We start from the raw sequence: 24,076 nt of genomic DNA, 5'->3' as shown, positions 1-24,076 counted from the left end.
AGCTTCTATGACCTCCTGAGGCAGTCTGTTCCATTGTCCTACTATTCTTACAGTTAGGAAGTTTTTCCTGAGATTTAATTTAAATTTGCTATGCTATAGTTTGAACCCACATGGGAAAAAAACCCTTAAAAACAACTTCTTAAATTACACATTTAACAGAACATTTATAGGCTACTGAACTGGGCCATTTAGGATCTGGTATCACAGTATGTGCATATCATTTTAAAACAGGTAAGCTAGCAAAGTTCTATTTTCAGATTTTCCAGTGATCTCTGCTGTGCTTTCTGTTGAACTGATGGGATCTAATGAGAATAATGTAAGGATCTAGAAGAAAATAAGGTAATAAGTAACAGGCAACATGGATTTTTTCAAGAACAAATCATGTCAAACTAACCTACTATCCTTCTTTGACTGCCTTGTGGATGGAGGGGGGGAGGCACAGTAGATGTGATATGTGTCGACTTTAGTAAGGCTTTTGATACTGTCTCACATGACCTTCTCATAAACAAACAAGAGAAATATAGTCTAGATGAACCAACTGTAAGGTGGGTGCACAACTAGTTGGAAAACCTTACTTATAGAATAATCATCACTGGTTCACAATAAAGCTAGAAGGGCATATCGAATGGGATCCCACAGGGATCTGTCCTGAGTCCAGTTCTATCAAATATCTTCATAAATGTTTTGGATAATAATGGCACTGTAGCAGGGTGCTGGTGCAAAAGCACCTAATTACCTCTGCTCAGCCAGCTCCAATCAAGAGAAATAGATTGGGGCTGGTGAAACAGACCTGATGCCTGGCCTGGGGATTGGCTCCACTTGCGGGCCTAACAAGCCAGCAATTATAAGGGCTGGGAGTCAGAAGAAAAGCCCAGCCAGGGAAAGGTCAGTCTCCTAGCTGTGGGCTGACTGCAGGAAAAGAGGGAACTAACTCTGTAAACCTTGTATATAGCTCAACACTGGTGGTGGGAGAACTGTGTGTGTGTAAATAAAGCCATGGGTGCTGCATAACTGGAAGCCTCTCTGCACTTTATTGGGACAGCCAGCGGGCTCTGGAAGAGGGGTGTGACAGAGAACCTGTCACAGGCACAGAGAGTGCACTTATAAAGTTTGAGGATGATACCAAGCTTGGAGGGATTGAAAGCGTTTTGGACAAAAGGATTAGATTTCAAAATGATCTTGACAAACTGGAGAAATGGTCTGAATTAAATAGGATCAAATTCAGTAAATTAAAATGCAAAGTACTACACTTAGGAAGGAATACTCAATTGCATAAATACAAAAGGGGAAATGATTTCCTAGGAAGGAATACTGCAGAAAAGGATCTGGGGATTATAGTGGATTACAAGCTAATATGAGTCAACAATCACAGGCGCTGACTTCTACTGGCACCGGTGGGTGCTCGACCTCCCTCTGCCCCTGGCCTGTCCCTGCCCCGACTCCACTCCTGCCCCGCCCCCTTCCGCCCCCATTGCAACCTCCTCCCCAAAGTCCCCGCCCCAACTCCGCCCCCTCCCTGCCCCTATTCCGACTCCTTCTCCAAATCCCTGCCCCAGCCCCACCTCTTCCCCACCTCCTCCCCTGAGCGTGCCATGTTCCCGCTCCTCTCCCCTCCCTCCCGTAGCTTGCTACAGCTGTTTGGCAGCGGCAAGCGCTGGGAGGTAGGCGGAGGAGCAGTGACGCGGTGCGCTCAGGGGAGGAGGCGGAGGAGGAGGTGAGGTGGGGCGGGGCGAGGCGGGGCAGGAGGAGGGGAGCTTGGCTGCAGTGGGTGCAGAGCACCCACTAATTTTTCCCCATCGGTGCTCCAGCCCCGGAGCACCCACGGGGTCGGCGCCTATGTCAACAATGTCATACTGTTGCAAAAACAAGTGAACATTATTCTGGGATGTATTAGTAGGAGTGTTGTAAGCAAGACCTGAGAAATAATTCTTCCACTCTTCTCTGTGCTGATCAGGCCTCAACTGGAATATTGTGTCCAGTTCTCGGTACCACATTTTGGGAAAGATGTGGACAAGTTGGAGAAAGTCCAGAGAAGAGCAACACAAATGATTAAAGGTCTAGAAAACATTACCTACAAGGAAAGATTGAAAAAATTGGGTTTATTTAGTTCGGAGACAAGAAGATTAAGGGGGGACATGATAATAGTATTTAAGTACATAAAAGGTTGTTATAAGGAGAAGGGTGATAAAGTGTTCTCCTTATCCACTAAGGACAGGACAAGAAGTAATGGGCTTAAATTGCAGCAAGGGAGATTTAGGTTCAACATTAGGAAAAACCTTCTAACTGTAAGGGCAGTTAAGCATTGGAACAAATTGCCTAGAGAGGTTGTGGAATCTCCATCACTGGAGGTTTTTAAGAAGAGGTTAGAGAAACACTTGTCAGGGATGTTCTAGACAATACTTAGTCCTGCTTTAGTGCAGGGGATTGGACTAGACGACCTATCGAGGTCCCTTCCAGTCCTACATTTCTATGTTTCACTTCCAGAAACACAGTTAACTTTAATTTTTTGAAATTCATTTTTTTTAAAAAAAAAAAACAAGTTTTTGAGTGGGAGGACCCTTTAATTAGTACCATTGAAATTTACACAATTTAAAAAAATCTTTAAAAATATGAAACAATATTTCTGCTCCCCTGCTTTTTATAAGGGTCTTTTTTCCAGGATTGAAGAGCAGGTGGACTGAAAGTAGTAACACCAAACATGCTTAGGCAAGTCCCCACCTGTTCCTTTCTCTCCCCTACTTTTTCTCTTTGGTGAAAAGGTCTGCCTGATGCTTTTTCAGTAATCAGCTCTGCTGCTGTTATTACTGATAAACGCCCTTTTGCAGAGAGTCTGAGAAAAAGCATGCATTTTTGCGGCAGGCAGAGCAATACAAATCCTGCTAATACCCCAGACAGGAAATGCAAATGACCATCAACAATATATTGAAACTAACAGACACAAAATACCATTAAAAGAATAAAGCAAATTAACTAAAAATAAACATATTTAAAATATCTTTCTGTTATGATAATCTTAGGGGTTATTTGTAAAAATGAAAAGAAAAATTTTCCAATGGAAACCTGGGTTTCAAATTAATGGTTCTCCTTAGAGAGTTTTTATTTAGTGGTAGTTTGGATATTTTTTAACAATAAAAAGCACAGTATAAAACACAAGATGGGGTGTTACCTGGTGTCTAGTACAGACCATCAAATCACACTAGGGAATAGAAAGACCACCTCCTTACGCAGTCACCTATAATGTGTAGAAAAAAACCCTTCATAATTATGGGAGACTTCAATTTGAGTGACTTATGCTGGAGTTTCATGCTGCCACTGCTAAATCATCCTTGGAATTTCTAAACATTACAGATGACAATTTCCTAACTCAAAAAGTGTTGCAACCAACCCCGGGAATTCTTTATTAGACCTTTTCCTAATAGATAAAGAGGAACTAGTCACAGAACTAAAAATTAATGGTAGCTTAGGTACAAGTGATCATGACTTGATCGCATTTAAAATGGGAAAGAAGAATGAAATCTAGAGCAATAATATATGTCTACTTGGTGCTTTAATAGGGCCAATTTCACAATGATGAAAACAATTATGAGCCAAATCAGCTGGGAGGAAGAATTTAATCAGAAGAGTGTGAATGATAGTTGGGAATCATTTGAGAAAACCTTACTAGATGCCCAGAAAGTTACAATCCCACAATTGAAGAAGGATGGGATTGTTAAAAAAACTAACCTGATTTAGAGGTGAAGTGAAGGCAGCTATAAAAATAAAATAAATGCATAATGGAAGAAAGGGGAAGTTGACAGTAATATAAATCAGAGGTTAGGAAATTATTGATAAGGGAAACAAAGGGACACAAGGAGAAAGCTATGGCCAGCAGCATTTAAGGTAAATAAGAAGGAGATTTTTAAATATATTAGTAATAAAACGAATCCCAACAATGGTATTAGTGCATTACTAGATGGAAATGGTAGAATTAACAATAATAATGTGAAAAGGCAGAAGTGTACAGTAAATATTTCTGTTCTGTATTTGGGGAAGAAACAGATGGTGTTTTATCATATGGTGAGGATAAACAGAAGCTACTAACAAACATTTTTAAATCAGGAGGTCCAGATAACTTGCAATCAAGAGGTTTTTAAAGTGCTGGTTGAGTAGCTCGCTGGACCATCAATGTTGACTTTCAATAAGTCTTGGAGCCCTGGGGAAGACTGGAAGAAAGCTAATGTTGTGCCAATTTAAAAAAAGGGTAAATGGAATGACCTGGGTAATTCTAGGTCTATCAGCCTGACACTGATCCCTGGAAAGATAATGGAGCAGCTGGACTTGATTAATAAAGAATTAAAGGAGGGTAATGTAATTACTGCCAAACAATATGCATTTATGAAAAATAGATCCTCTCAAACCAACTTGATATCATTTTTTGATGAGAATACAAGTTTGGTTGATAAAGTGTTGACATAATATACTTAGGGTTCTGTAAGGTGTTTGACTTGCTACCAACATTTTGATTAAAAAAAAAACTACAATAATAGTAAATCAACATGGCACATATTAAATGGATTAAAAACTGGCTAACTGATAGGTCTCCAAATATAACTGTAAGCAGGGACTCATCACTGAGTGGATTTATTACCTGTGGAGTCCTTCAGGGATCCATTTTTGGCCCTATGCTATTTCATATTTTTATCAATAACGTGTTGGAAAACATAAAATCATCACTGATAAAGTTTGCATGTGATGCAAAAATTGAGGAAGTGGTAAATAATGAAAAGGACAGATTACTGAGATCCTGGCACTGGTCCCTCTGGGTAAGCCACTTCTCCATCTCAATTTTTCCTCTTCTGGGAAAAATAACACTGACTCACCATCCTGAAAGAGGTGTTGTGAGGATTAATTATTTAATGTTTGTATGGTGTTTTGAACATTTAAAAGTGATATTTAATTCTGAGGAAATGCCTGCAAAAAGATGGTTTTTTTCTCAGCTATGCTGTTCTGTGAAAAGTTTCAACTTAAACAAATGTAGCTCTGGTACTGAATATCTCATTCTCACACTACTCACCAATGGGAAAACTCACATAATTTAAGTGCTACTCGCCTGAGTAAAGACTAGGCTTTAAATGTAGGCATTCTTTTGTGTTGCTATATTGTGTCACTTACAGGGTAATGTTAACTTTTTCTTAACTAACAGATTCAGTTACACCAGAAATAAATTTGTCCCACTACGCCTAAAATGGTCTGAGGCCTGGTCTACACTACGAGTTTAGGTCGACTTTAGCAGCGTTAAATCGAATTAAGCCTGGACACGTTCACACGACGAAGCCCTTTCTTTCGACTTAAAGGGCCCTTTAAACCGGTTTCTTTACTCCACCTCCGACGAGGGGATTAGCGCTAAAATCGGCCTTAGCGGGTCGGAATTGGGGTAGTGTGAACGGAATTCGACGTTATTGGCCTCCAGGAGCTATCCCACAGTGCTTCATTGTGACCGCTCTAGACAGCATTCTCAACTCAGATGCACTGACCAGGTAGACAGGAAAAGCCCCGCGAACGTTTGAATTTCATTTCCTGTTTGCCCAGCGTGGAGAGCACAGGTGACCACACAGAGCTCATCAGCACAGGTAACCGTGATGGAGTCCCAGGATCGCAAAAGAGCTCCATCATGGACCGAATGGGAGGTACGGGATCTGCTCGCCATATGGGGAGATGAATCAGTGCTAGCTGAACTCTGTAGCAGTAAACGAAATGGCAAAATATTAGAAAAGGTCTCCAAGGCCATGAAGGACAGAGGCCATAACAGGGACTCACAGCAGTGCTGCGTGAAAATTAAGGAGCTAAGGCAAGCCTACCACAAAGCCAGAGAAGCAAACAGAAGGTCCGGGGCAGAGCCACAAACATGCCGCTTCTACGCGGAGCTGCATGCCATGCTAGGGGGTGCAGCCACCACTACCCCAACCGTGTGCTATGACTCCTTCGCTGGAGAAACACACAGGGAAGCGGGTTCGGGGTACGAGGAAGATGAGGATGGAGATAATATAGATAGCTTACAGCAGCAAGGAAGCGGAGAAACCGGTTTCCCCAACAGCCAGGATATGTTTATCACCCTGGACCTGGAACCAGTAACCCCCGAACTCACCCAAGGCGTGTTCCCAGACCCTGAGGGCACACAGGGGACCTCTGGTGAGTGTACCTTTGTAAATATTACACATGGTTTAAAAGCAAGCGTGTTTAATGATTAATGATTAATTTCCCTGGCAATCGCGGCCAGTACAGCTACTGGAAAAGTCTGTTAACGTGTATGGGGATGGAGCGGAAATCCTCCAGGGACATCTCCAGAAAGCTCTCCTTCATGTACTCCCAAAGCCTTTGCAAAAGGTTTCTGGGGAGGGCTGCCTTATCCCGTCCGCCATGGTAGGACACTTTACCACGCCAGGCCAGTAGCACGTAGTCTGGAATCATTGCATAACAAAGCATGGCAGCGTATGGTCCCGGTGTTTGCTGGCATGCACACAACATCCATTCCTTATCGCTCTTTGTTATCCTCAGGAGAGTGATATCATTCACGGTCACCTGGTTGAAATGGGGTGATTTTATTAAGGGGACATTCAGAGGTGCCCCTTCCTGCTCTTCTGAACAGAAATGTTCCCCGCTGTTAGCCACGCGGTGGGGGGGAGGGGTGAAGTGATCATCCCCGATAATTGGGTGTGGGCGGGGAGGGGGGTTAGTTGGGTTTGTGCTGCATGTTAACCCGGAAACCGCAGCCCCTCCTTTTACATTGCAAACCCATTTTAAATGGCCAACCCAACGGGTGCTTGGTATGGGAAATGAGGGCGCTACTGTTTGAAACCATTCCCACATGTTAAGAAGGTTAAAAAAGCCAAAAGACTGTGGCTTACCATGGCTGCCTGCAAGCCAAAATCTGTTGCCTGGCAGAGCGTGAGTGATCTCTCACAACAAACCGGCAGGCCCTCAATATAAGAGGAAAAATGCGACCTTGTAACGAAAGCACATGTGCTGTGTAATGTGAACAGCAAAATTTAACGTGAAAGAGTGTACCCATTGTTCTCTAAATTGTGTCTTTTTTAACCACCTCTCCCTTCTCCTTCACCAGCTGCAACTGTTTCTCCTTCACAGAGGCTAGTGAAGATTAGAAGGAGAAAACGGCGGACTCGGGATGATATGTTCACGGAGCTCCAGATGTCCTCCCACGCTGAAAGAGCACAGCAGAATGCGTGGAGGCAGTCAATGTCAGACTACAGGAAAGCACAGTATGAACGAGAGGAGAGGTGGCAGGCTGAATCACGGGATGAACAGAGCAAGTGGCGGGCTGAAGATGATAGGTGGCGTCAGCTTGCAGACAGAAGGCAAGAGTCGATGCTCCGGCTGCTGGAGCATCAAACTGATATGCTCCAGCGTATGGTTGAGCTGCAGGAAAGGCAGCAGGAGCAGAGACCGCCGCTACAGCCCCTGTGTAACCAACAGCCCTCCTCCCCAAGTTCCATAGCCTCCTCACCCAGACGCCCAAGAACACGGTGGGGGGGCCTCCGGCCACCCAGTCACTCCACCCCAGATGATTGCCCGAGCATCAGAAGGCTGGCCTTCAATAAGAGTTAAAGTTTTAAACTGCAGTGTGTCCTTTTCCTTCCCTCCTCCCCCACCCATCCCGGGCTACCTTGGCAATTATCCCCCTAGTTGTGTGATGAATTAATAAAGAATGCATGAATGTGAAGTAACAATGACTTTATTGCCTCTGCAAGTGGTGCTCGAAGGGGGGAGGGGAGGGTGGGGTGGTTGGTTTACAGGGAAGTAGAGTGAACCGGGTGGGGGGGTGCGGAGGGTTCATCAAGGAGAAACAAACAGAAATTTCACACCGTAGCCTGGCCAGTCACAAAACTCGTTTTCAAAGCTTCTCTGATGCGCACCGCGCCCTGCTGTGCTCTTCTAACCGCCCTGGTGTCTGGCTGCGTGTAATCAGCGGCCAGGCGATTTGCCTCAACCTCCCACCCCGCCATAAATGTCTCCCCCTTACTCTCACAGATATTGTGGAGCGCACAGCAAGCAGCAATAACAATGGGGATATTCTTTTCGCTGAAGTCTGAGCAAGTCAGTAAGCTGCGCCAGCGCGCTTTTAAACGTCCAAATGCACATTCCACCACCATTCGGCACTTGCTCAGCCTGTAGTTGAACAGGTCCTGACTACTGTCCAGGCTGCCTGTGTACGGCTTCATGAGCCATGGCATTAAGGGGTAGGCTGGGTCCCCAAGGATCACGATAGGCATTTAAACATCCCCAACGGTTATTTTCTGGTCCGGGAAGAAAGTCCCTTCCTCCAGCTTTCGAAACAGACCAGAGTGCCTGAAGACGCGAGCATCATGTACCTTTCCCGGCCATCCCACGTTGATGTTGGTGAAACGTCCCTTGTGATCCATCAGGGCTTGCAGCAGCATTGAAAAGTACCCCTTGCGGTTTATGTACTCGGTGGCTTGGTGCTCCGGTGACAAGATAGGGATATGGGTTCCGTCTATCGCCCCACCACAGTTTGGGAATCCCATTGCAGCAAAGCCATCCACTATGGCCTGCACATTTCCCAGAGTCACTACCCTTGATATCACCAGGTCTTTGATTGCCCTGGCAACTTGGATCACAGCAGCCCCCACAGTAGATTTGCCCACTCCAAATTGATTCCCGACTGACCGGTAGCTGTCTGGCGTTGCAAGCTTCCACAGGGCTATCGCCACTTGCTTCTCAACTGTGAGGGCTGCTCTCATCCTGGTATTCTGGCGCTTCAGGGCAGGGGAAAGCAAGTCACAAAGTTCCATGAAAGTGCCCTTACGCATGCGAAAGTTTCGCAGCCACTGGGAATCGTTCCACACCTGCAGCACGATGCAGTCCCACCAGTCTGTGCTTGTTTTCCGGGCCCAGAATCGGCGATCCACGGCATGAACCTGCCCCAGTAACACCATGATTTCCACATTGCTGGGGCCTGTGCCTTGTGAGAGGTCTATGTCCATGTCAATTTCCTCATCACTCTCGTCGCCGCGCTGCAATCGCCTCCTCGGCTGGTCCTGGTTTTGCTTTGGCATGTCCTGGCTCTGCATATACTCCAGGACAATGCGCGTGGTGTTCATAGTGCTCATAATTGCCGTGGTGATCTGAGCGGGCTCCATGATCCCAGTGCTAGCTATGGCGTCTGGTCTGAAAAAAGGCGCGAAACTAGTATCTGACGGAGGGAGGGAGGGAGGGAGGGGCGAGTGACGACATGGCGTACAGGTACAGGGAATTAAAATCAACAAAGGTGGCTGTGCATCAGGGAGAAACACAAACAACTGTCACACAGAATGGCCCCCCCCAAAGATTGAACTCAAAACCCTGGGTTTAGCAGGCCGTTGATTTCACGGAGGGAGGGGGAAGCAAATGAATACAGAACAAATCTATTTTTTACATCTTAAGCTGGCAGACGACGGTGCAGCATGACTGATACCCCTCGGCATCTTCTGGGTGCTTGGCAGAAAATACTGGGCGCTTGGCAGAAAATAGCATACTACGATTGATAGCCATCATCATCGTCAAGACTGTTCGCTAGGACTGAGCATGTCTGCCCAGGTGCCCATGATTGACAGTCACTGCAATACAATGACGATGGATACCAATCGTAATATACCATCTTCTACCAAAAGGCAAGGGGCTGCTGCTGTGTGCAATGCAGCCCCACGTCTGCCAGCACCCAGATCGCCCTCGGCCTCTTCTGGGTGCTTAGCAGAAAATACTGGGCGCTTGGCAGAAAATGGCATACTACGACTGATAGCCATCATCGTCATTGTGAAGGCAGCAGAATATGACTGGGGGGATGGGGGACTGGGGGACATACGGAGTTCCAGCCACTGCTGTACGACGACGACGGTTACCAGTCGTAATACACCATCTACTGCCAAAAGGCAAAAGGCAAGGGGCTGGTGCAATGCAGCCCTACGGCTGCCAGCACCCAGATCGCCGATGAAGGCTACCAGTCATGCTGCACCGTCTACCGCCAAAAGGCAGTTAGCTGCTGCTGCTGTGTAGCAATGCAGTCCCACGTCTGCCGGCACCCAGATGACATATGGTGACGGTGAGCTGAGCTGAGCGGGCTCCATGCTTGCCGTGGTATGTTGTCTGCACAGGTAACCCAGGTAAAAAGGCGCGAATCTATTGTCTGCCGTTGCTCTGACGGAGGGGGAGGGGCCTGACGACATGTACCCAGAACCCCCCGCAACACTGTTTTGCATCATTCAGGCATTGGGATCTCAACCCAGAATTCCAATGGGCGGCGGAGACTGCGGGAACTGTGGGATAACTACCCATAGTGCAATGCTCCGGAAGTCGACGCTAGCCTCGGTACTGTGGATGCGGTCCGCCGACTAGAGCACTTAGAGCATTTTATGTGGGGGCATACACAATCGGCTGTATACAACCGATTTCTATAAAACCGGCTTCTATAAATTCGACCTAATTTCGTAGTGTAGACATACCCTGAGATGTGTATGCTGGGAGTTTAAGTGTAGGACAAGGCATTTCCCCATCAGTGCTATTCTTGGTGCACTAAACCCCGGAGACTTTGACTTTTAACAAAAATGTCAAAAAATAAACAAATATGCACTGTGGATGTTCTGAAAACAGATGGTTGTTGCTGTGGTGGGTGTGGTGAGTGTTCGGGGATGGGTGTTGTTTGCTGCATGAACAACTGAAACTGGGGGCACTGCTTTTTAATCTGTTAATCCTTCCATGTCACTTTCAGTCCATTGCCTGCCAACTAAACTACTTCATACATAAACTATTAATCAGTAAATTCTAACTTTCACTATGCAGTTGATTGTCACTAACTAGTCAATGTTTCCAGTTGCAAAACCGTTTCCATTAGAAGCACATTCTGACAGGAATTATTAAAAAGCTTTTTCAGTCTCTTAGGAAATGAAATGATATTTCCCTTGCATGGTAATAATCCCACAAACTCAGTTTGTGAAGAATTTTCTCTCTATTTTGGAGATTATTATCCACCTATGTGGTTGTTATAGGAAGGACAGTAAAAAAAGGATGGAAAATGTAAGTTCACCAGCCCAACTTGGGATTCAGCTTCACATTTTGTACGGTCCTCTCCCATCCAGTGAATTTTATGCTTGTGAAAGATGCTAGGCTGACAGTTATGGAAACTGAATTCCTCTCTTTATCCACAGAAAAGCTACAGCACAGATAATGGCAGTACGTTTCCTCAACCCATATATGTTCCTCAGCCCTTTTCCGAAAGGACTACTTCTAGTGGTAAGAGGGCCGTTCAATCTCTATACTCATTGGAACTGGTTCAGACAATGCTGTAGGCAGGGGCTCCCAGGTCAGGGGATGAAATGCTAGCATGATAGTTACTGCGCATGCTCCAGTGTCATGTGAAGTAGTAGTATGAGCTGCTTCATGCTGCCTGAGTACTCAGTGGGGATATTTCAGCCCCATGAAGAAAGAGGTCATCTCCTCATTTATTGTGGCATTGATTGGAGCACATCACAGATTCCCCCTTCTATCCAATGTTTCCCATAATCCCTCTACAGCTAAACATAGTTCTGTGCATGTGACTTATTTCCCCAAACTCCCACCTCCAATTCTCTGTATGTGGCATATGTGTGGAGAAAGAAGTTGCACATTGAGCTGGGGTGCCCACCAGAATGGCTTCACTGTGGAGCTCAGGCTCATACTGTCCAAAAGGTGCCATTTAACACTGACAGTGTTAGAATGCCAGTTTATTATACATCGGCCACTCACAAACCATCAGCTAGTAAGAACTTCTGGACAAAACCCATTACCTAGGCTAGATTACAAGTGCTGACCTAAAGGCAAAAGGCTCCACAGACAATTATCAGTCACCTCTGACATCAATTCTATCCCCCTTCCCCACCATATTTGTATTTAAATATCCATAAATTATAAAATAAATATTTGCCTGCCAGTGGATGTTTCCTCTAAAGTTCATTTCTTTCTCTTTAACAACTCTTAATTATCATTGGGTGGGAGAGTCACTTAGTGGTTTGCAGTGACCTACACACCACAAAGAATTTTACTGCTGTAAATAAGGAAGTCTGCCAACAATGACTCAGTATTTAAAACATTTTATTGTAGCCAAAGGCTTACTGGAAATGACTTACTTGTTCATGTGCACTGTGAACTCTGATAAGAAACAAATAATGCAATTGGTCATCACTCATTTAGCACAAGTATACATTAGGAAGCCTATAGCTTCTGTTTTCTTTCTTTAGAAGCTGTATAGTCAAGACTAATAGCTTTCAGATTTAGAGCCTGACAGAGCTCCCTCCTGAGCCCAACAACCATTAATTGGCCAGAGGGGGTCAGTAACAGCAACAGGGGAGATACTTCTCTCCTCCACTCCTAAGAGGACAAGTATTCTGCTACTGTAGAGCTCACAGATCCTTGTGGCCTAGGCGTGAAAAATTGAGCTTAAATTCTGAATCTGCAGCTGTATCATTCACATGGTAATTTGAATGATCAAGCCAGTCTGTACAAAGAATCTCTGAGGCAATAAAGCCATCATTTTTTAAATAGCTCAATATTATTCGAATGTCTTCTTGCCACAGGTTGAGTCTCATCCTCTGAATATCTAAAGCAGGCCAAAGAAAGTGACTTAACTTGTAGATTCCTCTCCCAGTGAAGTTAATAGAAGTTTTGCAACTGACTGCAAAGAGAGAAGGCTGCCCTAAATAACCGAATCTGCAAACCTGGCAACAGGCCATGCAGGACTATCATATACCGACATGCAATTTGAACTATGAGGGGAAGTGCTGAAAGAGCTAGACTGAACCCTAGCGAGCCAACATACTGACTTTTGGAGAGATAAAGCAGCAAAACAAATTGTTATGGATCCTAAAACAGCATCTTTTCCCTAAACAAATCACCTCACAGTAGTGGACAATTCTGAACAGAGGCAGCTCTGCTCCAAGCGTTAGTAACCGTCACTTAGATATAAAAGATGCTAAAGGCCTAGGGCCTGATCCTGCAAAGCCTTACTCACCTAAGTAGTCTATTCGACTTCAGTAGGAAAAACTGTATGAGACAGGATATCTCATGTGAGTAAGACTTGCAAGGATCTGGTCACTGATCCTGAAGGTCACAGATCAAGCTCCAAAAGAGGACAGGTTTTGTTGTGTGTCTGAGGAGAGAAGAAATCAGTTTAGTGGCATCACATACTCCATTGTACAACACACAAGATCAGGGAGGAACATTTTCTTACATTAACAGAATTATTTTTGTTTTTAAATGGTAAAGAAGAAAAATATCCATGACATTAGGGAAAATGAGAGAAACAGCAGAAATAGCTTAAGATATATTGCAGCTTGCCATTTCTTAAAAGCCTCTGGCAAATATGTAAATTAAAATCTATACTTCAAATACTACTCTGTTTGTCTTTCAAATTATGTTGCATGTACCTTGAGAATACAGCGTAATATTTCATGTCAATAAAGTTATAGGGCAACAGCATGGGAGAAGCAGGGAGACGACTGACTGGAGGCTCAGTAGAGAAGGCACTAGCAACAGGAGAGGACAGTTGGAGGAAAACTACCTGACGGAAGGGAGTTGAGGGGGCCATCAGGAGGGAAGGCCACAATGGGAATGTCAGGGGCAGGACTGACTGGTGAATTAGGTGGGAAGCATGAGCAGGAGATTGGGGAGCCAAATGCACAGAGAGGTAAGGCCTCTTCACAATGGACCTTACAGGTGATGTGTGTCTGCTACTTCTTTCCCTTGACAAAAGAAAGAAGAGAAGAGTCAAAAAGAGAGGGGAGGATAGGAGGCAAACACACACATATTGGCATTGGTAGCATTCCAGGAGTTTAGACATATGAGGCATTGTCAGTAGCAGTAAACTAGCACTTAAAAGGCTAATCTGTTTGAGGGGTCATTGCTGAGTGATGAGAGGCAGCCCTCTGCTCCTATAGGGGCTAAGCTTACTATCTCCTCTGCATTCAAAGCCCCTGTTTATCTTGTGGAGCAAGAAACACATACTTCGAGCTGTGTTATTTATTTAGAGGCTAGATTTATCCGCTCCTGCAAAGCCTGAAGCAAACTGGGTTCTGTGCAGAAATCTCCTTGGGGGCTAGAGGAACTAACTCTTACACCCAACTCATGGGCAGATCTCCAGGGCTGCCCTTCCATACACTGGAACTGTAGACTGCCACTCCTTGCCCCAACATAAACCTTCTAGGCTACTGAATCCATATAATCATTACCCCATTCTCCAGCCTGACCATGCTCAGTTAGCTACACTGAGTGGTCACAAGCCAGTCCCCACTTCCCTACTATTTGCAGGGGTGGGGTCTGCCCTTTGTGGGCCTCTTTAAGTCTCTCTCCAGTTGGGGGATCAAAATGAAAGTCACAACCCCCCCATGCATTCAGGGATACTCCCTCCTTGCAGTCCCAGCAAAGGGGGTGGGGGGTGAGTCTATAGTGCTGCCCACAATCTGGCCCCAGTGCAATGGGTTTGGGGAAGTCACTCTGGCTGGGTCTCTGAGACAGGCTCAAATGGTCTGTCCTACCCTGGGACTCTACTCAGGGTTGGGGTGAAGGTTTCTTGTCTAGGAATTCTCTCCACAGCTTCAGGAGTCACCATCATCTGCCCCTCACCACTGACTGCAGCTTTCTCTCTTTTAAAGGCATCCTCCCTATCATGCATGATTGATAGGCCTGCTGGGTGAGATTAGCCCTGCCACCAGGGCCTCTCTGGCCCCTCCCTCGTCCATTAGGGTCTATACACCCCATCACAAACCCCCTTACATACTGGCTTATTTGGGGCTAGTATTATGCTGCACTCACTATCTATCTGATGCAGACAGCCATATGCATAGCCTTACAAAAGGGCTTAATGGTCCAGGGGAACTTGATCTGAGTATCCAAAGTAGGGGTGAATTTCATACTTAATGAGTTTTCCTTTAAAAACGGTTTATTAATCCCTCATGTTTGTTTTTGGGTATTCCTGTAACTGGTTTAATCTTTTAATGAGTAGCATCGAGGAGGACTTAATCTGCTATAAAAGAAAACATTTGTCTAATCTGGGCTACATATTAAATGAATTATTACCATTATTTATAAGTGCCAAAACCTTGCTAGGGACTAATTTCATTGGCTGGTCTTTCCGGATTTATACATACTGTATATATTATTTTTTCAACAGTGTTTTCATAGTAGCAATTTTCTTTCAGTAGCAGCCTTCATACTCCCATTTTTAATCTCACTAATTTTATGAATGATCTTTTGATTAGGGTATATTTATACATTTTGGTTATTTAACATAATTGTAACAGTAGCAAATCAAATCAATTTCCCATAATTGCTAAAAATAATACATAGATTGGGAGTGACAAACATCTGCAACTATTATTCATAAAATCATAATAATCAGATATTGTTCTTTACACACTGTAGGTCAGACCTCCTTATATATCCAGTCTTTAAAAAAAAGGACAGAGGCCTACATTTCCAAACAGATCCATTTATTTAGGTGCCTCCTTGGAAAATGAAGCCTTTTAAAAAAAATGTATTTTCTTTATTTCCATCTTTTCTCTTCCAAAAAGTTAGGCTTTCCCAGTCTGTTTGCCTGGTATACACAGACCAGGACAGAGTTCTACAGGATGCTATGTATGTGGGTTAAGGTTTTAGAAAACTTGTATGCTATTATACTCTATTGTTTAAGACATGGCACATGCTCATGTAGTCAAAGATTATGCAATACAATACACACAAGGGGTCACAATTCAAGTTATGGTGCAAACTTAACTTGATCATTTCCTGACTCTTGGCTTGCTAACAGTGCCACATTAGCTTTCTCATAAGGTCGTTTTTTGCAGAGACTATGTATAATGCAGGATGTGTTTTCTTTGTTTCATTTTAGGGTCTTTTTTACATTCTGGTACATTAGTTTCTATTGAAATCACTTGACATATTTGTTGCATTTTTTTTAAAATGGCTTTTTAATGTTAAGGACTCCTCTTGCCTTATACCTGCTTAAATGTAGTGTATAGGTTATTTTAATCACTGTGTAAAGGTTTACCTAGATGTATGTTTTGGGGTCAGAAGACAGTGGGACCAGGTACAAAAATCAGAGTCCATGGTGAATTAGCAATGGCATCTTTCACTGACAGTCTATTTGAAATTACTGATTTCAAGAACAGACCACGCATAACTTGCTTTTGAGGCTAGAATTCTCTGTGCTCTCACTCCAGGACTACAGACCTTTCCCCCCACACACATTGAGCCAACTGGAGTCACAATAGGTATGTCTACATTGCAATACAACACCTGTAGCCCACCCACATCAGCTGACTTGGTCCCATATGGCTCAGGCTGCAGGGCTATAAAACTGCAGTGTAGCCGCTGGGCTCAGGCTGGAGCTTGGGCTCTAGGACCCTGAGAGCCCAAGTCAGCTGACATGGGCCAGCCACAGGTGTGTTATTGCTGTGTAGACATACCCTAAGGTAGCTTCAGGAGTCCCACTGCAGTAGCCCCTGCAGCTGCTACCTCATCCCCTCCCCCTGTTCCCACAATTCCAGGAGAGACTAACCAGTGGCTCTGCAATGTCAAACCAAATCTTCTACTCTCTCATCTTGCCCCTGTCTCCCTCCTCTGTCACACACAATCGATTCTGCTATGTCCATGGTCTTCCAGGCCCCAACAATTTGGGGAGAAAAGGTTTTCCCTATAGTGACCACATAACGTAGGACACTGGTGCAGTGTAATTTTAGTGGTACAAATGATTCAAGCAGTTTTCTTGTTTAAATTATGAGAATAGCTGACTTATATGGAGGTATGTTCCTGGCATCAAAATCAGGCATTTTATATAATTTCACAGATTTACTTCAAGAGCTGTAATAACTTTTTTCAGTTTATGCCACAGCTTGATCGCTAATCAAATGTAGTGTTGTGTGTGTAAGGCTGAAGATTTGATATGTTTTTTACAGCATAACCAGTCTTCTATGTAGTATAATATATAAACTTACATATACACGTCTGCTCTTATTTACAGCAGTGTAAATTTGGAGTAATTCCATTGACTTCAGTGGACTAAGATACTTAGGAGAAACAGGTCAAAATTTGGCCCATACAGTTCTAAGGCCATCCTGGGATATGCACATTCATCCCTCCTGAGGTCAATGTAAGTGAGAACATGGAAGCTGATTCTAACCCTGAAAATTTTTTTATTAATGTTTTGGACCAACTGGCTCATTTGAGAAGGAATAATATTAAATGTTAGGATTCAGATGCTAATGGCTACATCTTGCATAAGGAGGAGGAGAGCGTGGAACGTAGTCTCTGCCCTTTGGCCATGTAGCAGACTTCAACACTCAACCCTTTGAGGAGGGATAGCTCAGTGGTTTGAGCATTGGTCTACTAAACCCAGGGTTGTAAGTTCAGTCCTTGAGGGGGCCACTTAGGGATCTAGGGCAGAAATCAGTACTTGGTCCTGCTAGTGAAAGCAGGGGGCTGGACTTGATGACCTTTTGAGGTCCCTTCCAGCTCTATGAGATAGGTATATCTCCATATATTATTATGATTAACCAAATGCTAAGTGAGAGGGTTAGCTAATGTACCAGTCAAAGCACCATGAACTTAAGGGGGCATACTCAGAACCCCAACCATGAATGTTGAAGTTTCCAGCTCATAGTAACCTACATAATACTTGTATTTATAATAGTAACAAAGGGCACCTCACCATGCATTCCCCAAATCTGACCCATGGAGTTCCTGCAGTATACAATGAATTTTCCAGCATCCTGCCAGCATGCCTTTGCAATGTAGGTATCAGCAGGATTTGTGCTGAAGGCCCGGATTCAACAAAGCCCTTGCTTTATTTAAGTACATACTTAAACATGTGCTTAAATTGTTTTGCTAAACACAGAGGGATGTAATTGCTTTGCTGAATTGGGCTCTAAAAGAATAACTTAATTTATATAAATTTTTAAAGTATTTGATTAACCTGTTTCAAAGACAGAAATGGCTATCTAGAAAAGCACAATCCAGCACCACAGGCTCTCTTACTTTATGCAAGTTCTTTAATGACCCCAACTTTTAAAATTTGTCAGACATAAAAGCAGTACTAATCTGATTAGTAACTGTGATTGAGTAAATCTACTGTAAAAATGGACTGTGCACTGGTTTTGAACATGATACCGTGCAAGTCATTTGAGAACTGCCACTGTGAAACATAAAAGTCTCTTTGATGGAATATTTATTTCATGAGTTACAAAAAGGAATAAGCATAGTATTGTTTATTTTCAGAATCACTTGTAAAATTTTATTAGTGGAGGAGCCGATACTCAAAACATTCAGGCAAAAACCATGCAGTGCAGTAAGAAAGAGAGATGAAAGTTCACCGAAATGGAAATCAAGTGGTTAAGTCTAAGGACTGCTTGCTTTATTTCTGTTAGTTGCAGCCCCATAGGAATAAGAGGAAGACATATTTTGGAAAACCGCATTTGTTAAGTTGAAAAAGTCAGCACACTTTGTTGTGTGGCCTTGGAAACTCACACCAAGCTTTCTTGCTGCCCCTCAGAATGTTTCTGCATGTCACTTTGGCAGTCACAGCTACTAATTTTAAAGCAGAGAAGACTCTTCGTTCCTTGGGGCTCACATGAATTGCAATTAGACTTCTAAAAGGCCAAAAAAAAAAAAATCTCTGGCAGCTGAAATAAGGTCCAGGGAAATGTCAGCTCACCGATGAATAGGTTTCCTGAAAAGAAGTAGGGGATAGGCCTGCGCCACAAAATTTGGATCTGGATCCAGGCTTTGAAGACCTGATGTCTGGTGCTTTGGGTTGGCCCATTATAGAGAGAGGGATCAGCTGCAAATTTTGGATCCAGACCCAGGTTTGGTTAACTATTGTAAGTGTGCACGTGTGCATGCACACACACACACACACTTTACAAGAGTCAATCAACCTGGAATAGGTATATGTGTATATATATATATATATATATGTTGGTATCTATGAGTGACTAGTATTTCATATCTAATCTCATTGTCTGAGTTGGTGGGAGTTTTGTCTGAGTTAGGAATGCAAAGCTGGGCCCTTTTTGAGGAGGACACAGTGACATCAAACTTCATCCTCTCTAAAGAAATCTTAGATCAGTTGATTTGCACAGGATAGGGTCTGACTGGTTAAAAAGTCACTTTTGTAGGGCTGAAACCAAAAGTTTCACCACATTTCAGAGCAATGAAATTGGAGTGATTTAATAATGCTTTTTTACCACTGGGATAACAATATATAGGTAAACAAATATGTGCACAATATATAACGACATGTACACACCACCAAATTTTTAAAAGGAACCTCTTCCTAGTCTCCATTTCATTAATTACAAGTGGAACGTACTGTTAATAACTTATCTTAGAATAGTGCTTAGATGCAGCACGAATCAGGACTGCAATCCCATTGTGCTAGGTGCTGTACAAACACAAAGCTTGAGATGGTCCCTGCCCTGATGAGCTCACAATTTAAGAAACAGGCTGACAGCATTTAGACATCTAACTACAGCTTATAGTGTTTTGTGTGAGTAAGGAGTGCAGGATCAGACACAAAACTAGCAGAATTTCTCAACCTTAACCTTAAGCCTTAACCTTAAATCCTACATATAAAAAAAAATTAAGTTTCCTTCAAATAGTTCCCTTCCCTATCTATTTTGAAACAGAATTTTGACAAAAAAAATTCAGGAGGGCAGAGGGCATTTTGTGTAGACCGGGCCAAATTTTCTAAAGGCTGAATCTAAGTCATCCTTTTCCAGAAACAATTTGCACCAGCAATCATGTAATTAGGGGAACAAGTACCCAGATGTGAGTCTATAATTGAATTATGCCCACATTTTACACCAACAATTCAATTATGGCTATGAATTTTGCAGACACAAATTGAGAATTTGGCCCACGGTGTTCCACAATATTTAGTGTTGCATAAAGTGAGTCTGGCCGTTTATAGGCATGAAGCAATCACAGGAAGTTGTCTCCTTGGGTCAAACTTAACAGGATGTAAAAGGTTGATGGATAGAGCATAAGTAGTAGAGGGAAAGGTTTTAATATTGCTCTTCAGGAGTATAGGCTATAAATGTAATACTTTTTTTCATGCTAGTCATATGTGATCCATCCAATCAATACTAAAGAAAAAAAAAAGGGTGAATATAGTACACACAAAACATCAAAACCTAATTTTGTTAATTAGACTGCTTATCAATTGTCAGAATTACCATATGGCTGCATCTGAACAAAACAATGCACATGCTGATTCGGGTTCAGTGTTACTTAGTGCATAGTCCATGTTGCAAAGACAGATCTAAAAGAAATGCTGAGGAAGGAAACAGGAAGACATTTGCCTCAATCCCTAAGGTATGTGAAAGACAAGGTCTATAAAGTATGAAATTTGCCATTGTGAATCAGCCTCATTGCAATACAACAGGATGGGGCTAATCCACACTTGTTTCACAGAAATTAAGACTGCTCTAGACCAGTGATTCTCAACCGGGGTACACGTATCTCTGAGGGGATGCAGATGTCTCCCAGGGATTACATCAACTCATCTAGATATTTGCCTAGTTTTACAACAGGCTACATAAAAAGCACTAGTGAAGACAGTACAAACTAAAATTTCATACAGACAATGACTTGTTTATATTGCTCTGTATACTATACACTGAAATGTAAGTACAATATTTATATTCCAATTTGGTTTATTTTGTAATTATATGGTAAAAATGTGAAACTAAGCAATTTTTCAGTAATAGTGTGCTATGACACCTTTGTATTTTTATGTCTGATTTTGTAAGCAAGTAGTTTTTAAGTGAGGTGAAACTTGGGGGTACGCAAGACAAATCAGACTCCTGAAAGGGGTACAATAGTCTGGAAAGCTTGAGAACCACTGCTTTAGCCCATTACTGTTTAGCAGTTTTAGAAACTCCCAACCTAGTATATTTCACCATCAGAATGTTTATCATGTACAAATTGTGACATCTGTTTTTAAATGAAATTAGTATTCAGATTAGTTGATAGGTCTCAAGTTGTGTAGTTACAGCCTTATGAACTATGGAATCCCAAACAACATTCTAGCCTGCATGTTAGGGATGACAGTGGGTACAGAATGAGCCGTGAATAACTCTTTGTTTAATTTCCAAACAGTTATATAAACACAGCTTGCTTACAATCTCATAAACTTCATTCTCTCCTGAGGTCTTTCTGCACAACTTCATCTACACACACAAATTGAGCATTTAAGAGGTTTACTTTAGTTTGATAATAATCTATTGGGACTGATAATAAAAATAAGGTATCTAGTACAGTACAAATATTCTTTCACATAAACACATCACCTCATGCCATTGTGGGCTCATTTCTGTATGGGTTATCAAATTCTTAACACTATTCCATACCAAATGAGGACAAACTGACATATCATTATAATACAATGTCTCAGGGCTTGTGCCCTTTGAAAAATTCAAAGGACCAGAACATGAGATCTATTTTACCATGGAGAATCTCTCTCCAAAGAGAAGAAAATGGTAAATCAACTAAACAGGGAATGTGTGTGGTGGGAATAGGGATGGAAGGAGCATCAGTAATGAGAGATGGGGACTGAAATTCATGATCACTTTAAAACCATTAGCAAGAGACCATTCAGAATTTCAGTAATCATTACTTACCCACTTCTGATTGGGTGGTGCAGCACACCTGGCGCCATATCCCATACTTCTTGCTCAGGCAGCACTCTAGAGGGAGTCAATGGGAGCATTGCTTGAGCAAGGCGTGCAGGAGCAGACTCACTGAGTGTCAGGCTTGAGAGCCCTGAAATACCTAGGCAAACGGTGAGTTAAGGACAGACTGACTGTCTCATTGGCTTTTGGGGACTAAATCAGAGCCTTGGTGTTATTTAATATAATCCTTTGTTTCAAATTCCATTTTTAGGTTCCTATCCTGCCAGCTCTGATGCACATGGCTCACCTTATGCACTCCCAGTCAGCACTCCTACTAGAGTGGAGCTTTAATGAACATGGCCCAATCAGCCAAGGAGATCAGTGCATAGATCTCCCCTACTCTGCGCTAGAAGAGGGAAAGTAAAGGCTTGTCTCTATTTCCACAGCACTACCTCCCCCTCCAGCACCATTCCTGGGTCAAGATCTGCTGGGGTGGGAGAAAATGGTGGGAACTCAGTATGGAGTGGGTGGGACTGGGACAATGCTGGCTGTGCTGTTCCTTCCACCAGCCTCAAGAGATTACATAGAACCAGTAAGACAACATTATCTTTCTGCTAGGTGTCTCTACTTAGGGAACCCCCTGAAGAAGTATTGTGGAGGGCAGAGAGCCAGAGGAAATACTAGTAACCCCCTGAATATTACAGTGCTCTTTAGCACTGTGCTGCAACATTGGTTCAATACAGACTCTGAGAAGAGTGCCACCTACCAAATACAAATAATGTAGTTTAAGTCCTTTGCATTAAAAATATAGACGAGACCAAACTCTTTTAACTGATCTCAGTGCTCATTAGCAGAGCATAACGTATACTGGGTTTCCTCTTGGTACTTTGTTAGGTTGTAGGCCAGCTGTACTGCTGAACTAATTATAAACAAACCAAAGACAACAATTTTTGTTTTCAGTCCCAGACAGGCTGAGTTTTAAAACTCAGACAGTTTTTTTGCACTTGTAGTTTGTGCCCACAAATAAATTCAGCCACAGTATTGCAGGTGCAATTCTCTGTGGCTGCAATAAGTGCATGCAGATCTCAAACTACCTGGGATTACACACAGATTAGATAGTCAGACATCTGTCTGTCCTCAGTTTGTCCCACAACTAGTTACACCTGAAAAGTTGTTGGCAGAAAAAGTGAGGAGACTCCATTATGGCCACTTTAAAAGTCATGTCCAAAATGCTGTTTTATTTTCAGAGAGCTTTAATCCTGGTTGAACGTTGCCAGGCTGTAACTTGGTATTTTGTGGTCAAGAATTCTCCCTGTTTCACTGTTATCTTTTTACATGTGATGAGACCTGCAAAATATTTTATACATATGTTATCAGAGCTTTTTGATCAGTCTCCGAATGCAGTCTCTTCCCACCTTCAAGATTCATACCATTTGAAGCAAGCTAATTTTACCAGCATCATAGGCCTAAATCCTTTTCATATTTAACACAATGGGAGTTTTACCATTGATATTAATGTGAGCAATATCAGGCACTGGGCTGGGATTGATGTATGGTGACTATTCGGCTCCAGGGCTACCTCTTCATTGGATATATAGCACTAGGTGATACACATCCCAATCAGCTCCTACATTCTTGTTCGCCAGAACCCAAATTGATTGATCATCAGTTCATGCTGAGGGGGTTCTCTTTTCTCATTTGTTTTTCTTTTGTGGCTGAGGAGGGTGTTAGGAGGAGTTAGTTTTGAGAGAGATCATTTCAGCCTTTGTTCTTTTTAGCCTTTGTTCTTTATTTGGGCTAATCAATTTTATTTATTACAGTGTATTTTTATAAAGATTGTCCATACATCAATCCCAGCCCACTGCATGGGCATGTTTGAACAGCATGAAATAAAATAATAAAACATAAATAAAATAAAAACAGTAATTCTACCACCATTAGAGTTAAGGATGAATCATCAGCACTGTGCATGGAAGTCACCAAGGACAGAAGCATGTAAAACCACGTCTTCACCTCGTTGTCAGATCCCACTCAGTAAATGTAACTCCCTAAGGGCACGTCTTCATTGGCAACGTTAAAGCACTGCCATGGCAGCGCTTTAACGTGGCTTGTGTAGTCGCGGCACAGCGCTGGGAGAGAGGTGCACTGTCTATACTGGCACGTTACAGCACTGAAACTTGCAATGCTCAGGGGGGTGTTTTTGGGCTCTCAGAAATTTACTGGCCTATGAACTTATTGCTCTGCTAAAACAATTCATTTGACTCCTGAATAGTATTTCCTAACTAGGGACCAAATTTCAACCCCACTCCCCTACCTGCTGTGCAACCGCAATGAAGTAATTTGTTCACATTCACTATTTGCAAATATGGACTTCAGTAAGGGTGCAGGGC

This window comes from Emys orbicularis, chromosome 2 (assembly GCF_028017835.1).
Source record: "Emys orbicularis isolate rEmyOrb1 chromosome 2, rEmyOrb1.hap1, whole genome shotgun sequence".
Classification (NCBI taxonomy): domain Eukaryota; kingdom Metazoa; phylum Chordata; order Testudines; family Emydidae; genus Emys; species Emys orbicularis.
The sequence above is the reverse complement of the archived record's forward strand: the minus strand, read 5'-3'. Positions refer to the sequence as shown.